This window comes from Sardina pilchardus, chromosome 1 (genome assembly GCF_963854185.1).
Source record: "Sardina pilchardus chromosome 1, fSarPil1.1, whole genome shotgun sequence".
Lineage (NCBI taxonomy): Eukaryota > Metazoa > Chordata > Actinopteri > Clupeiformes > Clupeidae > Sardina > Sardina pilchardus.
This window is the reverse complement of record NC_084994.1, coordinates 41,217,544-41,236,852: the sequence shown is the minus strand read 5'-3', so window position 1 is coordinate 41,236,852 and position 19,309 is coordinate 41,217,544. Positions and strand designations below refer to the sequence as shown.

At 39.8% G+C, this 19,309-nt stretch overlaps 1 long non-coding RNA gene across 1 annotated transcript; it reads left to right on the top strand.

Moving 5' to 3' along the window:
- Positions 1-1,500: 1,500 nt before the first annotated feature.
- LOC134092113 (uncharacterized) lies at positions 1,501-7,197 on the top strand. Its single transcript, XR_009940165.1, has 2 exons — positions 1,501-2,481; positions 4,887-7,197. It is a non-coding gene; the product is annotated as an uncharacterized LOC134092113 (long non-coding RNA).
- The last annotated feature ends 12,112 nt before the right edge of the window (positions 7,198-19,309 follow it).

The window sequence follows — 19,309 nt, the reverse complement described above, 5'->3', positions numbered from 1 at the left end:
CCACCCTACCACCCTGCATCCAACGGAGCAGTTGAGCGAGCTGTGCAGACGTTCAAGAAAGCCTGGACTCGTCTGGAAGCGCAGTCTGTATCAGCCCATCAACGACTTGCTCGGTTCCTGTTCACATATAGAAACACTCCTCACACAGTCACTGAGCGCACTCCGGCTGAAATGTTTCTAAAGAGACAACCACGTACTCGCCTGTCATTATTGAAGCCAGACATGTCTGACGTAGTGCTCAAGCATCAGCTACAGCAGAAAAGGGCTCATGACAAGCGAGCAAAGCCACTCCGGACATTCAAACTGGGAGAGAGGGTGTTAGTTCGGGATTTCAGACATCCAAAGAAGCTGTGGATTCCAGGGACGATTCTGCAACGAAGAGGACCTCTGACCTATGAGGTACAAGTTGGTCATCGCCAAGTCAAGGTGCATGTGGATCACCTGCGTGCATCTAAAGCTTCATATTCACCAAGCAGAAGGGATGGCGATGATTTCTTGGAGTACTCAGCAGGCTGTGAAGATCCAGCAGAAAACACAGAGCCAGAAAATGTTGATCCTGGTCCATCTCAGGAAGTGCAACAAGAGCGCCGCTATCCAGATAGGCAGCGGACTGCACCAACTAGACTGAATCTTTGAGTGTTCATGTAGAAATGAGTTGTGAATGCATTAGTCATGTTCAGAGTGCTTATTACTATGTTAATGAAGTTTGTATAAGTGGTATACATTTAGCACTGCATATTGTGTTTGCAAGAATAATGATAACAGTACATAGTAATTTAGTCTTGTTGTTATAGGTTGAAATCTAGGGGGGAGGAGTGTAATAGTTTGTACTGTACGGTAATTATAGTATGAGTACTAGAGTTAATACGGTAATGGTATTGGCCACTCGCGCCTAGAGCATCTCTGTATTCAGAACTGAACTACGAAGTAAACAGCACTTACCTTGGCTCCGTCTATGCGTGTGTTCTTACTCATGCACAAATACTACAGACACGACTCACAAAAACAGGAAGCTAAAATTGTACAAATGTGCAGACACAAACATTGTATCATAAAAATTTACAGTAAAAAAAAAAAAAAAATGAACTAACAAGTTTTTATGAACGTGCACGAACAGATATGCACCTACCGTCACACAAGAGACTCACTCAAGGGCAACTACGAGCGACTGATCAGACTGAATTTTGAAAATGAGCTGCAGATAAAATACTTATCTTTTCCCACAGACAGTTGGTGGACAGTCTAGTTGCTGACATTACCATTCTTCTGCCACAAACAGCTCAGGCCAACTCCCCTATACAGTACATGTGGCTGTATGGGGGTGTACAGTATGTGCCGATGGCCTCGTATCACTTTCTAAAGTTTATCATCAGCGTTAAATTATAATCTACTGACATGAATTTTGGTCTTCACTAGTTTACTCAACTCTTACATCTAATGTAACATGTAAAGGCAACTTTACACTTGGGATTTGAATGTGAAATGTTTGCCTACATTGTTGGAGAAATTATTGAAACATGTATTCTCATTTATATTGATAATCTGAAAAAGCATATTACAAGTGTGATTGGGTACAATTGTTGATCGGGTATTTATGTTCCCCTACAGTGATTGATGGTATGTGTGTTCCTTTCCATTGGATGGGGGAATTGTTGGCCATCGTGAGTGGGGAAGAGTGTAGTTGCATGTGTAGACTGTGTTCTGTGTGGTCGTGCTTTGTGGCCGAGGGTTCATCTTTTTCATGGAGAGGTCTGTTCATTTGTATCTTAATGTGCCAATCAGATGTTTTTGTACTCTTTGTACTTTTGTGCACAAGATAAGGTTTCAACACTAATGTGTAGTCCCTTTTACCTGATTTATCTAAGGGAACCGAAAGTTTCCCTAGGCCCAAGTTCTTGACCACAAGTTCTGTATTTGTTGTTGATTCAGAAGTAATGTTCTGTTTGAAAGGTTCTCTCGGACACATGTTCGGTGGGACAAAGGCCAGGGCTTATTGTCCAAGTTTTAGCCATGTGATCATGTCAAAGGGCAAACTAGAGACCCTAGATACGTAAACTCTTGTATAGATATGTCAACCCTGGTATAAAAGGAGGCCCCAGACTAAAATTATCAGAGTCTGGTATGAACCATTTTGTGTTGTATCATTCTCTCTCTTTGCAAAGATAATACAATTGTGTTGTCCTTGGAATTCACTGGTCCTTGTCTTTATTTGCGCACAAACATACAAAATTATTTATCAGACATAGTAAAATTATCTATCAGATTGGGGGCTCGATATCCGGGATTCCAATATCTGGGGGTCAGGTGGACATTCCAGAAAATCCGTGCACAGTCAGGTCTAGGACCTGGGCATTTGGCTAAAGTCCTCTGTTTGTTTTGAACTCTGAGGCGAGGATTTCTACTCTGGCCCCCGGTGACGGGATACTGGACCTGTAAACAACGAAGTCAGGACCAGTGAATCCAAGGACAAGGAAACCCGCGGTGAGTAAAATCTCTTTCCGGAATAGAGTCTGTACCGGGTACAGTTTTGGGGCTATTTTGGTAGCAGTAGCCCATCGGCTTGTGAAATATAAACAATCAATAAATCTCCTAAGGGTGTAGGCGATTAGAGGTGACTGTTTATGGTAGGTTTCGCAAATAGTCGTAAATAAAAAAAATCTCTCTTTGGAAGAGAGTCTGTACTGGGTGCAGTTTTGGGGCTATTTTGGTAGCAGTAGCCCATCGGCTTGTGAAATATAAACAATCAATACATCTCCTAAGGGTGTAGGCGATTAGAGGTGACTGTTTATGGTAGGTTTCGCAAATAGTCGTAAATAATAAAAACTACTGGAGTGTCTCCCCACTAGAAGGGGATGCAAAGTAGGCTATAGCCTATGTAAATGGTTCATCCATCTAGTGTCAATCAACAAGAACGGTGGGGAAATAAACATGGTTTTGATGGAACTTTGAATTGTGGAAAGTTGGAAACGTTGAAGCAAAAAGTAAAAAAAAAAAAAATGAAAAATGAAAAAGCCTGATAAATACAGTTAAGGGGTTAATGGGATGAATGTGAATAAGAACATGCGGCTCAGGTTTTTGGGGGGACAGGGATTGGGGGTGGCCAACCTCAGTCGCTGTCTCCTACTAAAGCCTGTGAGGAGAAAGTGACTACAGACAAAATAGCGAATATCTATACAGATTTGAATTATGGGGCTATCCCTGCCCTGCCCGTGTAAGGTCCGTACAAAAACAAACAAACAAATAAGTGCAAAAAAGTAGTCACGAGCCTATTGATGCATGCAAATCAACATTGTTGCTTTTATTTTAAAAATGACAGCTATTTTTTGGTTTGTGCATGGATGCATACAACGTAAAAACCCTCACTGATGTGCTGGTGAACAGAGTTTATACTTTTGCATCGAGACAATGTAGTTGACTGTACGTCACGTGAACCTTGAAGTTGTGTGTCTGCTGTCCGCCTTGCTCACCTCTGCAACGGTAGTCAGAATGCTGAACTACTACTGCTGCTTGGTGGCGATACGAAGTGCTGATTTCAAAATACTGACAGAAAGAGCTTATAATTGGATAACCCTGTCACTGTAACTAAAATATGTTCGAGTTTATTTGCAATGCTTATGTCAGCAAACTAGTATGTTGTTACCACAGACTGCTTGAAGCAGCCGGCTCAACACAGAGTGAGTCGACCAATCACAGTCTTGTGTATAAAGTTAAAAATAATTTAATGCTGGTCTTTGAAATATTGCTGAGTGTTGATCAAATGGTGGCACAGACCTATGTTTGTACTGACTCCTTCACATTTTCATGGTCTAGTCTAATTATATAGTTATTGTGCTACTTATAAAATAATAACAATATATTTCATACTGGATGTCTGACATAAATTATAAAAAAGAAAATAAGAAAACTGTCTGTGGGTGCATGAGGACACCCAACTTCCTGTTTTACCAGGAGTTTGGTTTCACAGGATCGCAAAAATGAGCCATGGAGTAACTCATGTCTCAAAGCGGGGAATGGTAGAGTTGATAGAGAAATCATTCATGATATGTTGATAGAGAAATCATTCATGATATTTGGATTAACAACTTTTATAGAAAAATAAATTAATAATAAAAAAATTGTGATAGATGTAGATGTTTCATGTTTCATGAAGAACGCACTGAGGATATCTTAGAATAATGTAAAAAAAAAAGTTACCTGACGGTTTTAAGGTTGTGATGTTAAGTAGCTCTCATAAAGTAAGGTTTGGTTGTTTATATGTGAAAAGGAAAAACTATTGTTTGTTTAACATTGATAATTTTTTCTAAATGGGTGGACATTTTTCAACAGCTAAAGCAGATGCTGCAACAGTGATAAAAAGCTTATCTCAGTGGATAATTCCCACATGGGGTTTTTCCTGAAAAAATGTACAGTAATGGTACACATTTTGTTGACCAAATTGTGAAAGATATGTCTAAGGTTTTTGGAATAGCACGTAAATTACATTGTTATCACCCCCAGTCTGCTTGATAAGTAGAGCAGAAAAATGCAACTGTAAAGAGTAAATTACAGAAAGCCATGGCAGACACAGGTCTTACTTGGATAAAATGTTTACCAGCAGTTAAGTTGTCAATGCATTATTGGAGGAAGTGGTGAGCTAATTCCTTTTGAAATAATGCATGGAAGGCCATATGTGTTGAACCATTGTTTGAATTACAGCCAGAGATTGGAGTGGATGGGGAAGAAGGTTTAATGGCTTAATGAGTTGTGTTGTCCTCCCCTGATAATAGGCCAAACCTAGTACAAATGGATTGGGCTCTTATAAAAAAAAAAAAAAAAAAATTGAAGAGAATACATTGGCATCAAGAGAGGTGAGGGTCCTAATCAAGTGTTACTAACCACTCCCTCAGCTCAAACAATTGCAGAATGAGCAACATGGATCCACCAGAGTCACTGCAGCCTTATGACTAGGGTGGTCGCTGGAGCTACAACAGAGGATGACGGGCAAAGTCCAGCTACAAAGGGGTAGACCTCACTAGGGGAGTCTTCGTCTCAAACCTGGTGAAAAAGGTAACACTCGTCAGGACTCAATTAGGGAAGCTCCAGTGGCGGCCCTATTCATGGGTAAGAGGTTGACTCTTTTCATCTCGATTAATTTCTATGTATAAGTGGATTTCACCAACCCCCGTGGAAAGTCACTCCTCAATTTAAGAAACTGGTCCTGATAAAAGTGATGTTGGGATGAACTGAGACATTTGAGATTAATTTAGTATGCTCTGCGACTGGTCCGCCTGCAGTGTATGTGACGTCAATGAAATACTGTATTTGTATATGGATTATCCATGTTCAGATTGTTATTGTGTTTATTGTTACTGACAAAATGTTTTGAATTACAGCTAGTGTGAGGCTGGATAGATGGTCAATAGTAGTAAAACACGGGACCACAAATGTTCTGATAACCATACAAGTCCCAACTGCCGGAGATGCAGGCCACGTCAAGGGAGTGATGACTACGGGTGTGATTTACAATGTCAGGTTGTGGTGGTGGTAGTGGTAATACAGCCCACCGAGGTGACACCTCTCACCTACAGCTCTTTCACCATGGCTTGACAGATCTGACGGTAACTACACATGGTAACAAACTCCGACCGGCTGTCTATATTTTGGAAGTCGTTGTGTGCTACTGTAACTGTTGGTCCCCTCTGACTACTACTGATAGAGGAAGTCAATTCACCACATGATCATCCAACCGCCTTGAGACCCAAAGTTAAAAGAGCACTGCAAGATGTTGATTTGCCTGCTTACCCTGGTGCTTACATGGATAGTTTACATATAACTCAACAAAACAACCTTGACAACATGGCAAAATTGTGTGGCGTTAGATTTGCTGCCTGTGGACCGTGGGGGAGTCTGTGCTATATTTGGTTCTACTTGTTGTATGTTTATTCCCAACAACACTTTTCCTGACGGATCATTAGGGCACTTAATGGCCTAACCGCTTTGTCTAACGAATTGACTGAAAATTGACTGGAACCAAATTTCTTCGAGAGTTTAATGACTCAAAAATGGTTTGGTAGCTGGAAAGGGGCGGTACAAAATGTAATAACCTCTGTCTTGGTTGTTTAGAGTTTAATGTCTATGTTGGGCTGTTGTATTATTCCTTGTGTGCGAGGTCTGTTGCAGAGAGCCATTGGAACTGCTGTGTATCCTGAGACTCAGATGCTGCTGGCTGACGATCCCCCTTCCTATGACCAACTTGATATTGAAAGTGGGGGAGGGGTGGCCGTTAGCTCAGCCGCTGAGGAGGAAGGGGACACGGACTACGGAGATGGCTATGGTGGTGACTTTGAGAATCCTTTCAACGACCCTGATGATGACTATGATGGAGGCATTCATCCAGATTTCCCCCCCGATTTTGATGTGTTGTGTCTCTCAACTTTCCCTGAGTAAATCACTTATGATGTATGACTTTTAGGGAACAGAAATGCTTAAAAGATCGATGTTTTTCATAATTATCAAAAGGGTGGATTGTTGGAGAAATTATTGAAACATGTGTTCTCATTTATATTGATAATCTGAAAAAGCATATTACAAGTGTGATTGGGTACAATTGTTGATCGGGTATTTATGTTCCCCTACAGTGATTGATGGTATGTGTGTTCCTTTCCATTGGATGGGGGAATTGTTGGCCATCGTGAGTGGGGAAGAGTGTAGTTGCATGTGTAGACTGTGTTCTGTGTGGTCGTGCTTTGTGGCCGAGGGTTCATCTTTTTCATGGAGAGGTCTGTTCATTTGTATCTTAATGTGCCAATCAGATGTTTTTGTACTCTTTGTACTTTTGTGCACAAGATAAGGTTTCAACACTAATGTGTAGTCCCTTTTACCTGATTTATCTAAGGGAACCGAAAGTTTCCCTAGGCCCAAGTTCTTGACCACAAGTTCTGTATTTGTTGTTGATTCAGAAGTAATGTTCTGTTTGAAAGGTTCTCTCGGACACATGTTCGGTGGGACAAAGGCCAGGGCTTATTGTCCAAGTTTTATCCATGTGATCATGTCAAAGGGCAAACTAGAGACCCTAGATACGTAAACTCTTGTATAGATACGTCAACCCTGGTATAAAAGGAGGCCCCAGACTAAAATTATCAGAGTCTGGTATGAACCATTTTGTGTTGTATCATTCTCTCTCTTTGCAAAGATAATACAATTGTGTTGTCCTTGGAATTCACTGGTCCTTGTCTTTATTTGCGCACAAACATACAAAATTATTTATCAGACATAGTAAAATTATCTATCAATGCTACATAACCAAATCAAATGTGAATGTAATTTTTTGACCCAAACTACTGTATGAATGGGAATTGGGCTGCAATCATATGTTATGACCTCTTACTTTCAAGTCATACAGTTAACACATGTGAAGCCACTGCCATTTGTCATGGATGCAAACTCATGTGTACGTGTGTAACCACACATATAAAGAATGCTATGGGCTGCAATGGCAGCAGACTTCCTTCCTATCAAGAAGTGAGATGCCAATATTGTCAACTATGGCACACTATAAACGACTGATCAGAATTGTTGGTACTAAAAAACTACTCTACTTTACACTAATATGTCTGCTGAGCAGATTCATGTTTACATTGATGTGAAAATAGGCCCCTTAAACATAAAAGCCACTAGTCCCTTGATAAAGGACAAATAACTGATTAAAATCGTGGAAATAAAATCAAATTAAAAACATATTAACACAAGTAGCCATATACGAAAGGTGCTATGGTATAGGCAGCAGACGTATTTCTTGTCAATGTCAAAATAGCCAAAAGTTGTAACTGTAACCAGTAACTGGCTGACACGAACCGGCTCTATAACCCTCCAAATCTTGACCCCTGAAGCAAGGACGGACTGGGACAAAAAATGTCCCTGACTCCTGTCATATTTGGTCAAAGTATCCCTAATATTGTTCAGGCACACCTAATTAAATACAGCTCACTGCTACATCCACACTACTGTAGTTCCGGTCCTTGATTATGATTGGCTGAATCGCGTTCGATACCGTTGTATATGTGACGATAAACACATCACGTTTCAATGCGTGCACTCACTGGCTCTGGTGCGCGGGGCAACTTTGATAGCACTTAGCTTGCCCAATGCATTCATTAGGATCCAAACAGAGATGAAGTTAGAAGTGACCAAACAACTCCATGTTTTCCCTATTAAAATACAGGTAGGCCTACACGAGTAGTCAAACGACCAGAGACAAAATAAAACGTGGTGCATTTCTAAGCAGGCAAAAGGGATAAATATTGTGTGGCGGAATAACATTGGGAGCACTTAGACTCTGCGCAGTAATATCCTCACTCCAAAGTGAAACTGAAACTGATTTCATACACAGTGGTAATTCAGTATGCTTTACATACAGTACACAAAGGTCATAGTACTGTACATAAAAGCATGAAAGAGCAATAGTTTAAACATTTGTAAAAAGTAATAATAATAAAAACATAGAATGATTACGACAGAGTGCACACACATTATCAAAAACATAAAACAAATATCAACATAAAGACTATCACTTCAACGTTTATATTTATAAACCCACACAGTAAAAAACGATTATTAGAGCCGCATATAGAGAGAGTTTGGCCAACTAGGGAATTGAATAGTCTGAGTTAATGAATAATGTTTTATAAATAAATGTTTAAAACATATTATAAATTATTAAAAAAATGCCTAATTGTTGCACATTTGAATGCAGTGCAAGAAAGGATTAAGGAAGCGGGAAACAATTGCACAAGTTTCCCTGTGGCCCAAAAAGGAGGAAAATATGGGAGCAGAAGGCCAGATCAACAAACAGGTGAGCAAATAATTACTCAATATTGTGTGAGGTAAATGTCAATTTCTCTGTTTGACTTATGATAATAAATAACATATAGTATTACCATTATTAATGTATACAATGCTTGTTGGCCTAGGTCCTATAACTAGGCTAGTGATCATCAGAATCACAAAACTTAAAGGTAGGCCTACACTAGCATTACTAGCCTATGCGATGGTTGAGCTACAAAAGGTTACGTCATGACTCGGGAAGAGGAAAAGAAAGGAAAACTCTGCTCTAAGACTGGTCACTCACTACTACAGTGGCCATTTTACAGGCCTATTAAGATATTGAGCGTAAATATACACTGCATATTTCTGTAAGGCTTTTTTTTTTACATATTGGCAAACGTTGACAATAACATTTGTATGCCTGTTAATGGTGAAAATAAGTGATTTACTTCAACATAGCTTATTCGCCACGTAGGGTTATGCTGTAAAATCTGACATTGGTCTCCAACATGGTGCCCATGATTTGAGTTGGCCAAACTCTGTCTATATACTGTACTGTTATTATCTATAGCACTGCAGATGTTACACATTATCAATTAAACAAAAAAAAGTGACACATCATCTAATCACTTGTAACACTAAACCTTCCCTGTGGTTAATGACATGACCAGTGCAGAGGAGGTGGATAGTCCAGGGGCCGGTTTCCCGAAGCCTTCTTAACGCTACATAGTTCGTAACCTCTATCTTAAGCTCTACCTTAAGTACCTCACGCATTTCCCGAAACCTTCTTTGCTACGAATGTCTTTCGCACGTCGTTCGTTGGTAAGAGTGGTCTGGAGCACTCTCAGACCTCTCTTAGCTGCACCTTAGCAATGTTTCGACTCGCGACGCTAGTCGCCGCCACTGTACCCTACAGCAATTTCCGTTACGCATGCAACTCATATGATACAAAATCACTATTTTGGTTCGCCAATGATTTTATGTAAGTATGCTAATTTAGAAAATAGTTTCTGGAAATGTTTTCATGCAAATAGGAAACGTGCACGCATTTGAAAATAGTTAAAAGCGCTTTATTCTTTGCTTCCCCCCACCGTCCTACAATGTAATTAGGCCTAATGTGCGGGTTTGCTGTCATGTTTAATGTTAACCAATGGCACACAATACTGAATGAGGATGTTGGTCAATCAGCTGTGATTAAAAAAAGTCTACATAGCCTATTTCAACTAGAAAAGCACAAACCTCCCCCAAGCAAACACATGTAGCCTACGCCTCCTGCATCCAGACGGTGATACGAATCACTCACAAAATTAAATAGTTTCTTCCTTGGGTCATTTCAGACCTTCCCTGGAAATTTAATCGAAATCCATCTTTAACTTTTAGAGTTAGCCTATCTTGCAAACAAACGGACAAACAAACAAACAAACAAACAAACAAACTAGAAAAGCACTCAGAGAGCGCAGACCTCTGCTTTCAAACATGAAGCGTTCGAATCTTTTTATCCATGCAGGAAACAAACTAACACACCAACAAACAAACCCAGATGAAAACATAACCTACTTACCTACAGTGAGGAGAAAATGTATTTGATACCATGCTAAAGTTGCCTAAAAAGAGGAATATAAAATCATCATTTGACAATTGATCTTAATTTCTTAATTCAAAAACTGAGTAAAAATAAAACCGCTAAGTACCCCAATTTTCTTTGTGATCGAAGAATGTTTCGTAAATAAATAAATGTTCTTCCTAAATGCTAGGGGGAAGGAAGTATTTGACCCCCAATGTAACCATATGGGAATTTAACACATAGGGTTAACATAGGGGCAGGCACATTTTTATTTTTTAAGGCCAGCTATTTCATGGATTCAGGATATTGTGCATCCTGATAAAGTTCCCTTGGCCGTTTGAATTAAAATAGCCCCACATCATTATACACCTTTCACCATAACTAGAGATTGCCATGGTGCTTTTTCCAGTAGGCCTATTAGCCTGTTTGATGCTCATTGAGCTCAATGCAAATCAAACAGGCTAATAGGCCTACTGGAAAAAGCACCATGCCAATCTCTAGCTATGGTCAAGGGAATGTGATGATGTGGGGCTATTTTAATTCCAAAGGCCAAGGGAAATTTATCGGGATGCATAATATCCTAGATCCATGAAATAGCTGGCCTTTAAAAATAAAAATCTGCCTGCCCCTATGTGTTAAATTCCCATAGGGTTACATAGGGGGTCAAATACTTCCTTCCCCTAGCATTTAAGGAAAACATTTATCTATTTACGATACATTCTTCAATCACAAAGAAAATTGGTGTCCTTGGCGGTTTGATTTTTACTCATTTTTTGAATTAAGGCATTAAGATCAATTGTCAAATGATGATTTTATATTCCTGTTTTAGCATTGTATCAAATACATGTGCTCCTCACTGTACGTAGATCATTTAATTTCTAGACTACGTTTTTTATCAGTGTGTGCTAATAAGTTCATCCACGTTGAAGTTGCGTGAATGTTGTGGGGGCGATAGGCTATTATAAGCAATGGTTTTGGTGCAAAGAACGCTTTCATAAGTCTGTCAAGCCTCCGCGTGAAATAAAAAATCGATTTCTGAGCAATCGATGTCACCTAATTCAGCACCTTCATGGTGGACAGTGCGTTATACGTCGGACGTAAGGAGCTTTTCGTAAGAAGACTCCTAAGTGATAGTTCGGGAACCACGACTAGAAAGGTAAACAACTTTGGTAAGTTATACCTTTGGAGTCTTCGTAGCTCGCTAAGAGTAAACGTTATCGGGAAACCGGCCCCAGGCCTGTACCAGAGAGAGCTACATGTGTATGAGGCCATCTATGGTCAACAAAGGTACTACATCAATCATTAGACATTCACTCATTCATTAACAAAATATCCCCAGGTTCAATACAATATTATGGACATTATAACAAAATAGAAAAGAGAAATGTTTGTACATATTTATATTTTTACCACATCAGAAAAAACGATTAAGTATTTCTTGCTTGGACTAGGCTAAGTATTTGACCTCTATGTTTCCAATGGACAGCTGATCTGAGGGTATTTCTGGTCTGGTCTGTTTCCCTGGCCATTCAGGATTTGTGAATTGTTTTGTAGATCACACCGTCATCATTCTCAGTTCTGTAAACACACAACAGCATAAAACAACTTCAGTTGAAGAAATGAGATTGGATTGAATGACTGAGCATTTAAAGAGCATTAACATTGACAGGCTTGTGTAAGGAATGGTTGTGAATGCCTCTGGATTGTGGATGCTGGTTATGAAGCTTTAGATGCTTCTGATAATCAACACCATGTGTTCAAATCAGACCGATGAGGTCTGCTAACCTTGAGTACCATAACCATTAAGTAGACTACTAATGTACAGTAATAGAGATTACAAGATTTGTTGTAATGAGAAGAAATGGCAACCTGGAGGAACTGGACGGAAGCGTAGGCAACGTCGTCATCCTGTGCAGAGGTTTGACGCTTCTGGACAGCCGTGTATAGCGGACGTTCCTCTCTTTTGGAGTGATTGATCTGAACGTTGCCATACTGAATGTTATCTTGGTCATGTATGGTCACTCTCTGTGTGGGGTCAGAGGTCGTGGCTCTTGATGTGACGGTGCTCTGCACAGGACCTGAGTCACTCTGATCAGGAAAGAGAAAACGTCATGTTGTTATGAGGTATGAAGGTGCAGTAAGACTCAATGGTGACATGTGCAACTCATCATGGAGGACCTGCGGGAGACATTGAATACTTGGATGCTGATTGGATGTTTCATTTAAGCTTCATACAGTATGCGTGACAGACTAAACAGAAACACTTTGAGTTCCTCACCTGCGTGTTAACATCTGTGGACCTTCCATCTGCTGTGATTGTAGCATTCTTTTTCCTGTTTTGTTGATAAGACAACATACAGTATGCTTTTAAAGTTGACGGTACAGAGATGTTACATTATGCAAAAGTATAATGCATTCACTTGAGAAAATTATCTAATTTTCGTTTGCATTAACAAGCTTATCTAATATTTTTGCTATGTCTACCATATACTATAAACTACACATTTCAGAGAGAATGAAGTCATTCATTCAGAAAACAGAGTGCAAACTTTTTGTCCTAAGCTAAGTGTATGCAATACGCAAACAAATACAAATGTATTTCCTAGAAATATTACATTACTATACATTAGGCTGACACTTTAGCGACTCCCAACAAGGTAAACAATCAAGGTAGAGTGTGATAAGGACAAGTTAGTGCTACCTCCACACAGCTGTCAGCTCTAGTCAGGTGGTATACTGATAACAGGTAGTGCATTCCACCAATGGGGAACAACAGAGGGGATAAGTTATGCACTAGTAATTACATGGCATATTCACTGATTCACCTCAAGTACACAATTCCAAGTATCAGCAGCAGAGTCAAAATTACGAATATGGTGATTACAGCCAGCAGCATCATAGCAACAGCTTCTGGGCCTTTTGAAAGGAAACAAGAAAGATTTTTCAGTAAAATAGTAACATGCAAAATAAAGTGTCTAAACATGAGCTGCCAAATGGTTATACTTGTGTATGCAAAGTAGCAGAGAGTGCACGCTCATCCAACTTGTACAGGTGCAAGGTAAAATGAAAGTCTAAGAATTGAAAAAAGTACCCGCACACTGTTGCTGCTGCTCACAAAGTGATTTAATTACACAACGTTTCGACCAGTATGGTCTTCGTCAGGTGTTAACAGAACAACAGGACTAGAGGGGATATACAGTATACACATGACAATAGGTATTGTTCTCAACTGGCCAATCAAGGCGTAAGTGACGTCATGCAGGGCAATTAAGTCCTAAGTACCAAGTCTCTTCAAAAGTCTTTTGGATTATATTACATATACAGAGATGTTTGCTCACTGGATCCCCCACTGGATCCCCGCCCAAGGATCTGTTAAAGTGCTGCACATATCTACCACAAGACCCAAGGTGGAATAAACCAACAAAAGAGAAAAAGTCTCCATGAACTCTTTGGTGAGTAGGCTATCACGTAGTATCACTTACACCTTGATTGGCCAGTTGAGAACAATACCTATTGTCATATATATCCCTCCAGTCCTGTTGTTCCCTTAACACCTGACAAAGACCATACTGGTAGAAACGTTGTGTAATTAAATCACTTTGGGAGCTGCATGCAACAGTGTGCGGGTACTTTTTTCAATTCTTATACTTGTGTATCCCCATTAAACCACTGACCTTTAGAAGGAACAGCAACTTCACTAGAGTTCTGAGAGCCAAGTCCATTCTGTGCCTCACAGTAGTAAAGTCCACTGGTATCAGAGGTCACATTGAAGCTGATGCTCTCCCCTGTGCCCCTAACAAGAGATTCAGTTCCATTCCTCATGTACCAGGTGTAGGTGTGCACTGGTGGGTTGGCATTACTGCTGCAGGTCAGAGTCACTGAAGTTCCCTCCTTTATTCCATCAGAGGGACTGATGGAAACTGAAACGTCTGTTGGCTTGTCTGTTAAAACATACAGTATGTGCAGCCAGGTAACAGTTTCCTTTTGATAAATAAATGTGGCTTGTTTATTAAAATGTGCAATTTACAGTTTTAACAAAAAAGAAGAGATTGGCAACAAGAAGAGGGTAGAAGTTATGTTAGGTCAGTTTGGTGAGATTTTGTGCCGCAACAGTTTTCAGAAGAACTCACATCAGAGAGCCGTGTTAAGTCTAGTTAAATTTCTTTTAACATTAACATTGTAAGGAAGTTAAATAGAAGTGCATATATGTTCACTTACATCTCACATTGAGAGAAGTGATATTTGAGGAGAGACCCTCATGTCCTATAACAGCACAGGAGTAACTGCCTGCATCCTCACTGCTGACTGGGTTTAGATGCAGCTTGTTGTCTCTGCTTTTGTGTTTATAGGTCACAAGCAGTCCAGTCTTGTACCAGATGAAGGTGGGGGCGTTACTCAGAGTACAGGTAGTGTCACAGGTGAGGGTCACTCTCTCTCCCTCCATCACTGCTTCAGTAGGTATGGACACCTGCAGAGCTGGAGGATGTACAGTATTATACAGAGTGGAGACACATTTCAGTACCGAAATAATAAAATCACAAGTTACCTGTAACAGTGATGTTGACTCCAGGTAACCCAGAGTAACTCTCTCCCTGTTTTGTTGAATACCTGAAGCCATATTCTCCAGAGTGACTCTCTCTGATGTCTTTCAGTCTCAGAGTGCAACTGTTCCTTTCAATCCCATACTCTGTGTGGTTTTGATAGTCTTTATCCAAGCATATGTCTTCAGGGGGATGGTTAGTTTTATGATTGTTAAACCAGAATGTTGTGTTGATTTGATCTCTGGGATATTTGTAAGTGCAGGAAATATCCACAGATGAACCCTCTAATACACAGATGCTGTTAGAGGAGTAGGTCACACCCCAACACTGTTCAGCTGGAGCACCTGCAGTCAGATCCAAAATACAAGCATCAAAAGTTGTTTCCGTGTTAGCGTGGTTGTGTGTGAGAAAGGCAGCTCAGTTAGAAAAACATCAATATTCTCTTTCAGTCTAATTCACTCATTAGCCGTTTTTCAGGGACTGTTGATCTGACGCAATCCCCACCCATCACATTTGGCCACAAATGCTCCTGTGCCTTCTCCACATTCACCCACATTAAAGGGAAACTATGCAGATTTGGCGATTTCATTGGTGGTTTTGCTTTCACATTTATTTTTTGCTTGTTTTACGTTTGCAGATTTCTTTGCAGAGCTTCCCCTACAGCTTTAGCGTGTATATTTTACAACACTCCTCAATCAGTCAGTCTGCCTTTTCATAAGCATGATCGCAAGACTGGAGACTCATGGTATCATGGAATCATGGTATAGGCCACTGTATATTCACAAACACTTGTGGATATGAAACATTTGAAGATATTTAATCTTTCATAATTGAACAGACTGGAATTAAATCTTCACTCACATACTGCAGGGGAGTGTTGACCTTTCACAGCACAGGAGTAGTTTCCCTTTTCAGAGGGTCTGGTAGAGTCCAGTAGTATGGAGGATGTGGTTTTGTCTAGAAGAGTCTGTCCATTCTTGTACCAGACATACTGAGAGTCCAAACTGCAGGAGGTGCTGCAGGTCACTTTAGTCTGATTCTTATCCCTTGCAACAGCCTCCTGCTTCACCTGCAGGTCTGAGAGGACAGGATGGAGGTCACTAAGATGTATTCCCTTACAAATAAATTAATGAGTCAACACTGTCTCATGATTTTTACTCAGTTGTACATTACCTGTGACTGAGAGAGTAACTCCAGATACACCCGTCATCCAGCTCCTGTGAAAGGCTGTGTAAAAGCGGTACTGATAAACACCAGCGTGATCATTTGACAGTTTGTCTATTTTCAGACTGCAGTCATAATTAGAAGGGTTATGTGCTCTGACTGTTCCTTTATTATTTTTGTACCACTCTCCTCCGATATACCAACCAATCCCAGAATAGTCATATTTGCATGGCAAGATAACTGATGCTCCTTTAAGACCACAGACTCTTGAGGGACTGTAGGTCACAGAATGCCAACTTCGCACACCTGAAAAACCATCAGCATCATTCAGTTCAGCACATTACTCTGTGATACGTTGACCAGAAACTAAACAAATAAACAAAACAAATATTTTTAAGTAGAAAATGTTGCCTTCATGATATGAAGTTGCTCTTGCTCAGTGTTGAGTTCCTATGTGTTTCTGTTAAACAACTTTAAAATATTTTATATTTTATTTTATATATTTAAAATATCTTTATATAGCTCTTCAGAATCCTTACAGTAGCCTTGTAATAAATAGCCTACCAATGTATTGTCCACCAGTCATTATCAAAAAAATACAAACTAAATATTCGCCCTGTTGGGACCTGTTCTCCAATAATGACCGGCGGACAACACATCATACCTTGCACATGAGTGGGGTTGTTTTTCACTTTACCTGGCAGACTGAGGAGAAATAATACCACCAACAAGCATGTGCACATTATTGACGCCTTCCCTGTAATGATAAGACAATCAGGTGAATGTGACATGCTAAGTTCATGTCAAGTAGACAAGTTGAAAAATTGTTGTTGATGCCTTTAATTAAATGTATCACATTTTAAGGTCAGAAAAGAAACCCAGATAAATGTGTAAGGCCAGCATTTGAGCCAAAACTGCAAAATAGCTGCCACAGGACTACCCCCATTTTCAAACAAAGGACTTTCCTAGGGTGCTAGGCCCATCTAATTATCATACGGTGAAAACTCAACTGGTCTGATGGCCACTTCTGAAACATCTCTAAAATGTATTTTGTGAATATAATACATCCATGTTAATACGTGTAATGTAGGCAACAGTCTGATCTTAATTTCATTGCAATCTAATGTATGTAATTTGTACATAGTAGACTAAGAACACTAGTCTTGAGGTATGAGATCCACTTCCACCATACCCACAACTCTCAGATAACAGAGGTCCTGTTGAGTCAGGGGACGACTGGATGAATGATAAAAGAGGAGATGCTTTTCACCTCATTTACCCACCACTTGCATATCGAGGTCTCGTTTGACAAATGCTCTGCCATAGCTGACAAACTAGTCATTTGGTAATTTAGAGATAAGTTATTAATCTTATGGAGTCAGAACATTAATATCTAACTCACAGCCCATCTGTACACACGCACACACACACACACACACACTTTCTCCCCTTCTCCCCTTTACAAATGTACATTGGAGAGTAGAAAGAGCACATGGTAACTGACCCTTTTAGACCTTTACTAATATGATATGTCATGGCCTACTATAAAAGCACACTTGAATTCAATCACGAAACCCTGAACAATTTAAGAAAAAGGAAAATGGTTGATCAATTGACCCTTCCCAAGCAACGCCCGAAAACCACCACAGGCCAATCGTGGCTTAGCAACCCCTAACTAGGCAAGCAAAAGTGAGGCCTGACAAGCTTTCGAGTTTTTGCTGTGTTAACCTACAGTACGGAGACTGCATGGCCTGTGGGCCATTAAGGGCACTTATTTGGATGTGTGGTGCCCTAACCACTTCAAAATACAGTGAAATAACATGTTGCACAATATAAACATGATATAGTTTGGAAAACCTATTTTTCTAACTATAAAAATCGGCATATTGTGTGATATTTCTATAACCGCAAGATACACTTCACGATGGCAGCAAAAAGTTGTAAACAGACATTCAATTAAACGTATTGCCCGTAAGCAATCTGTTTAAAATAGCACCAATTTGAAGTACCAATCATGATATGTTATCAAGTACTGATGTTATGGGAATTACAGTAGTAGGCTACATAGCTTAAACTTTATGTTTCTTTCATCCCCCGCCTGTTTCATTTCTAGGCTACTGGCCAGAAGGGATGAACGAAATAACATCGTACAGTACATTCAACTTCTGTCAGTATTTGTCAGATGTACTGTAGGTTGCTACAGTAGTGACAAAAGATGAACTTTCAGAGTGGTATGACATTTCATTAAAAAGTCCCGGTTCTCCTAGACATGCAGGTTGCGAAAGCTTGTCAGGCGTAACAACAGTAACAAAAGGGGGTGGGGCTTAGTGTAGGGTGAATTAGGCAATACAGTCCACTCCAAAAGTATTGGAACACATGCTAAAGTTGACAATATAAAATCATCTTTTGAAAATTGATCTTAATGCCTTTAGGACATCAATTTTCTTTTTGAATGAATAATGTATTGTAAATAAATAAATGTTTTCCTCAAAATACAGGGGTCATAAGTATTGGAACGCCTACAGTATGTTACTACTCTATGTGTTAACAATTCCCATAGAGGCTAGCAGATTTGTATTTGTTTTATTTTTTAAATGCCAGTTTATTTCATGGATCCAGGACACTATGCACCCTGATAAAGTCCCCTTGGCCTTTGGAATTAAAATAGCCCCACATCAACACATACTGTACCCTTCACCATACCAAGAGATTGCCATAGTTTTATTTCAGTTAGAAAGATATTCATCATTTCTTCATCACAGTCTACAACCTCTAAAAAAAAGTGTCAATCTGACATCAGCGACTGAAATTTCCTTCTTAAAATTCAATATGCAGCTGCACAGACAAGTCAGTGTAGACATCACTCACAAAAACAGGAAGCTGAAATGTTACAAATACGCAGACACAAACATGCTATCATAAGAATTTACAGTAAGTTTTAAAAAAAAACCACAACATTTTCATTAACATGGATGAACAGATATGCACCTACCGTCTCACAAGAGACTCATTCAAGGGAAAGACAAGTGACTGATCAGAATGAATTTTGAAAATGAGCTGCAGATAAAATACTTCTCTTTCCCCACAGACAGTTTTTGGACAGTCTAGTTGCTGACATATGACAATTTTTCTGCCACAAACAGCTAAGGCCAACTCTGTCTACTTCTGGCTGTATGGGGTGTATGTGCCAATGGGCTCGTATCTCAAATGTATCATCAGTGTTAAATTATAATCTATT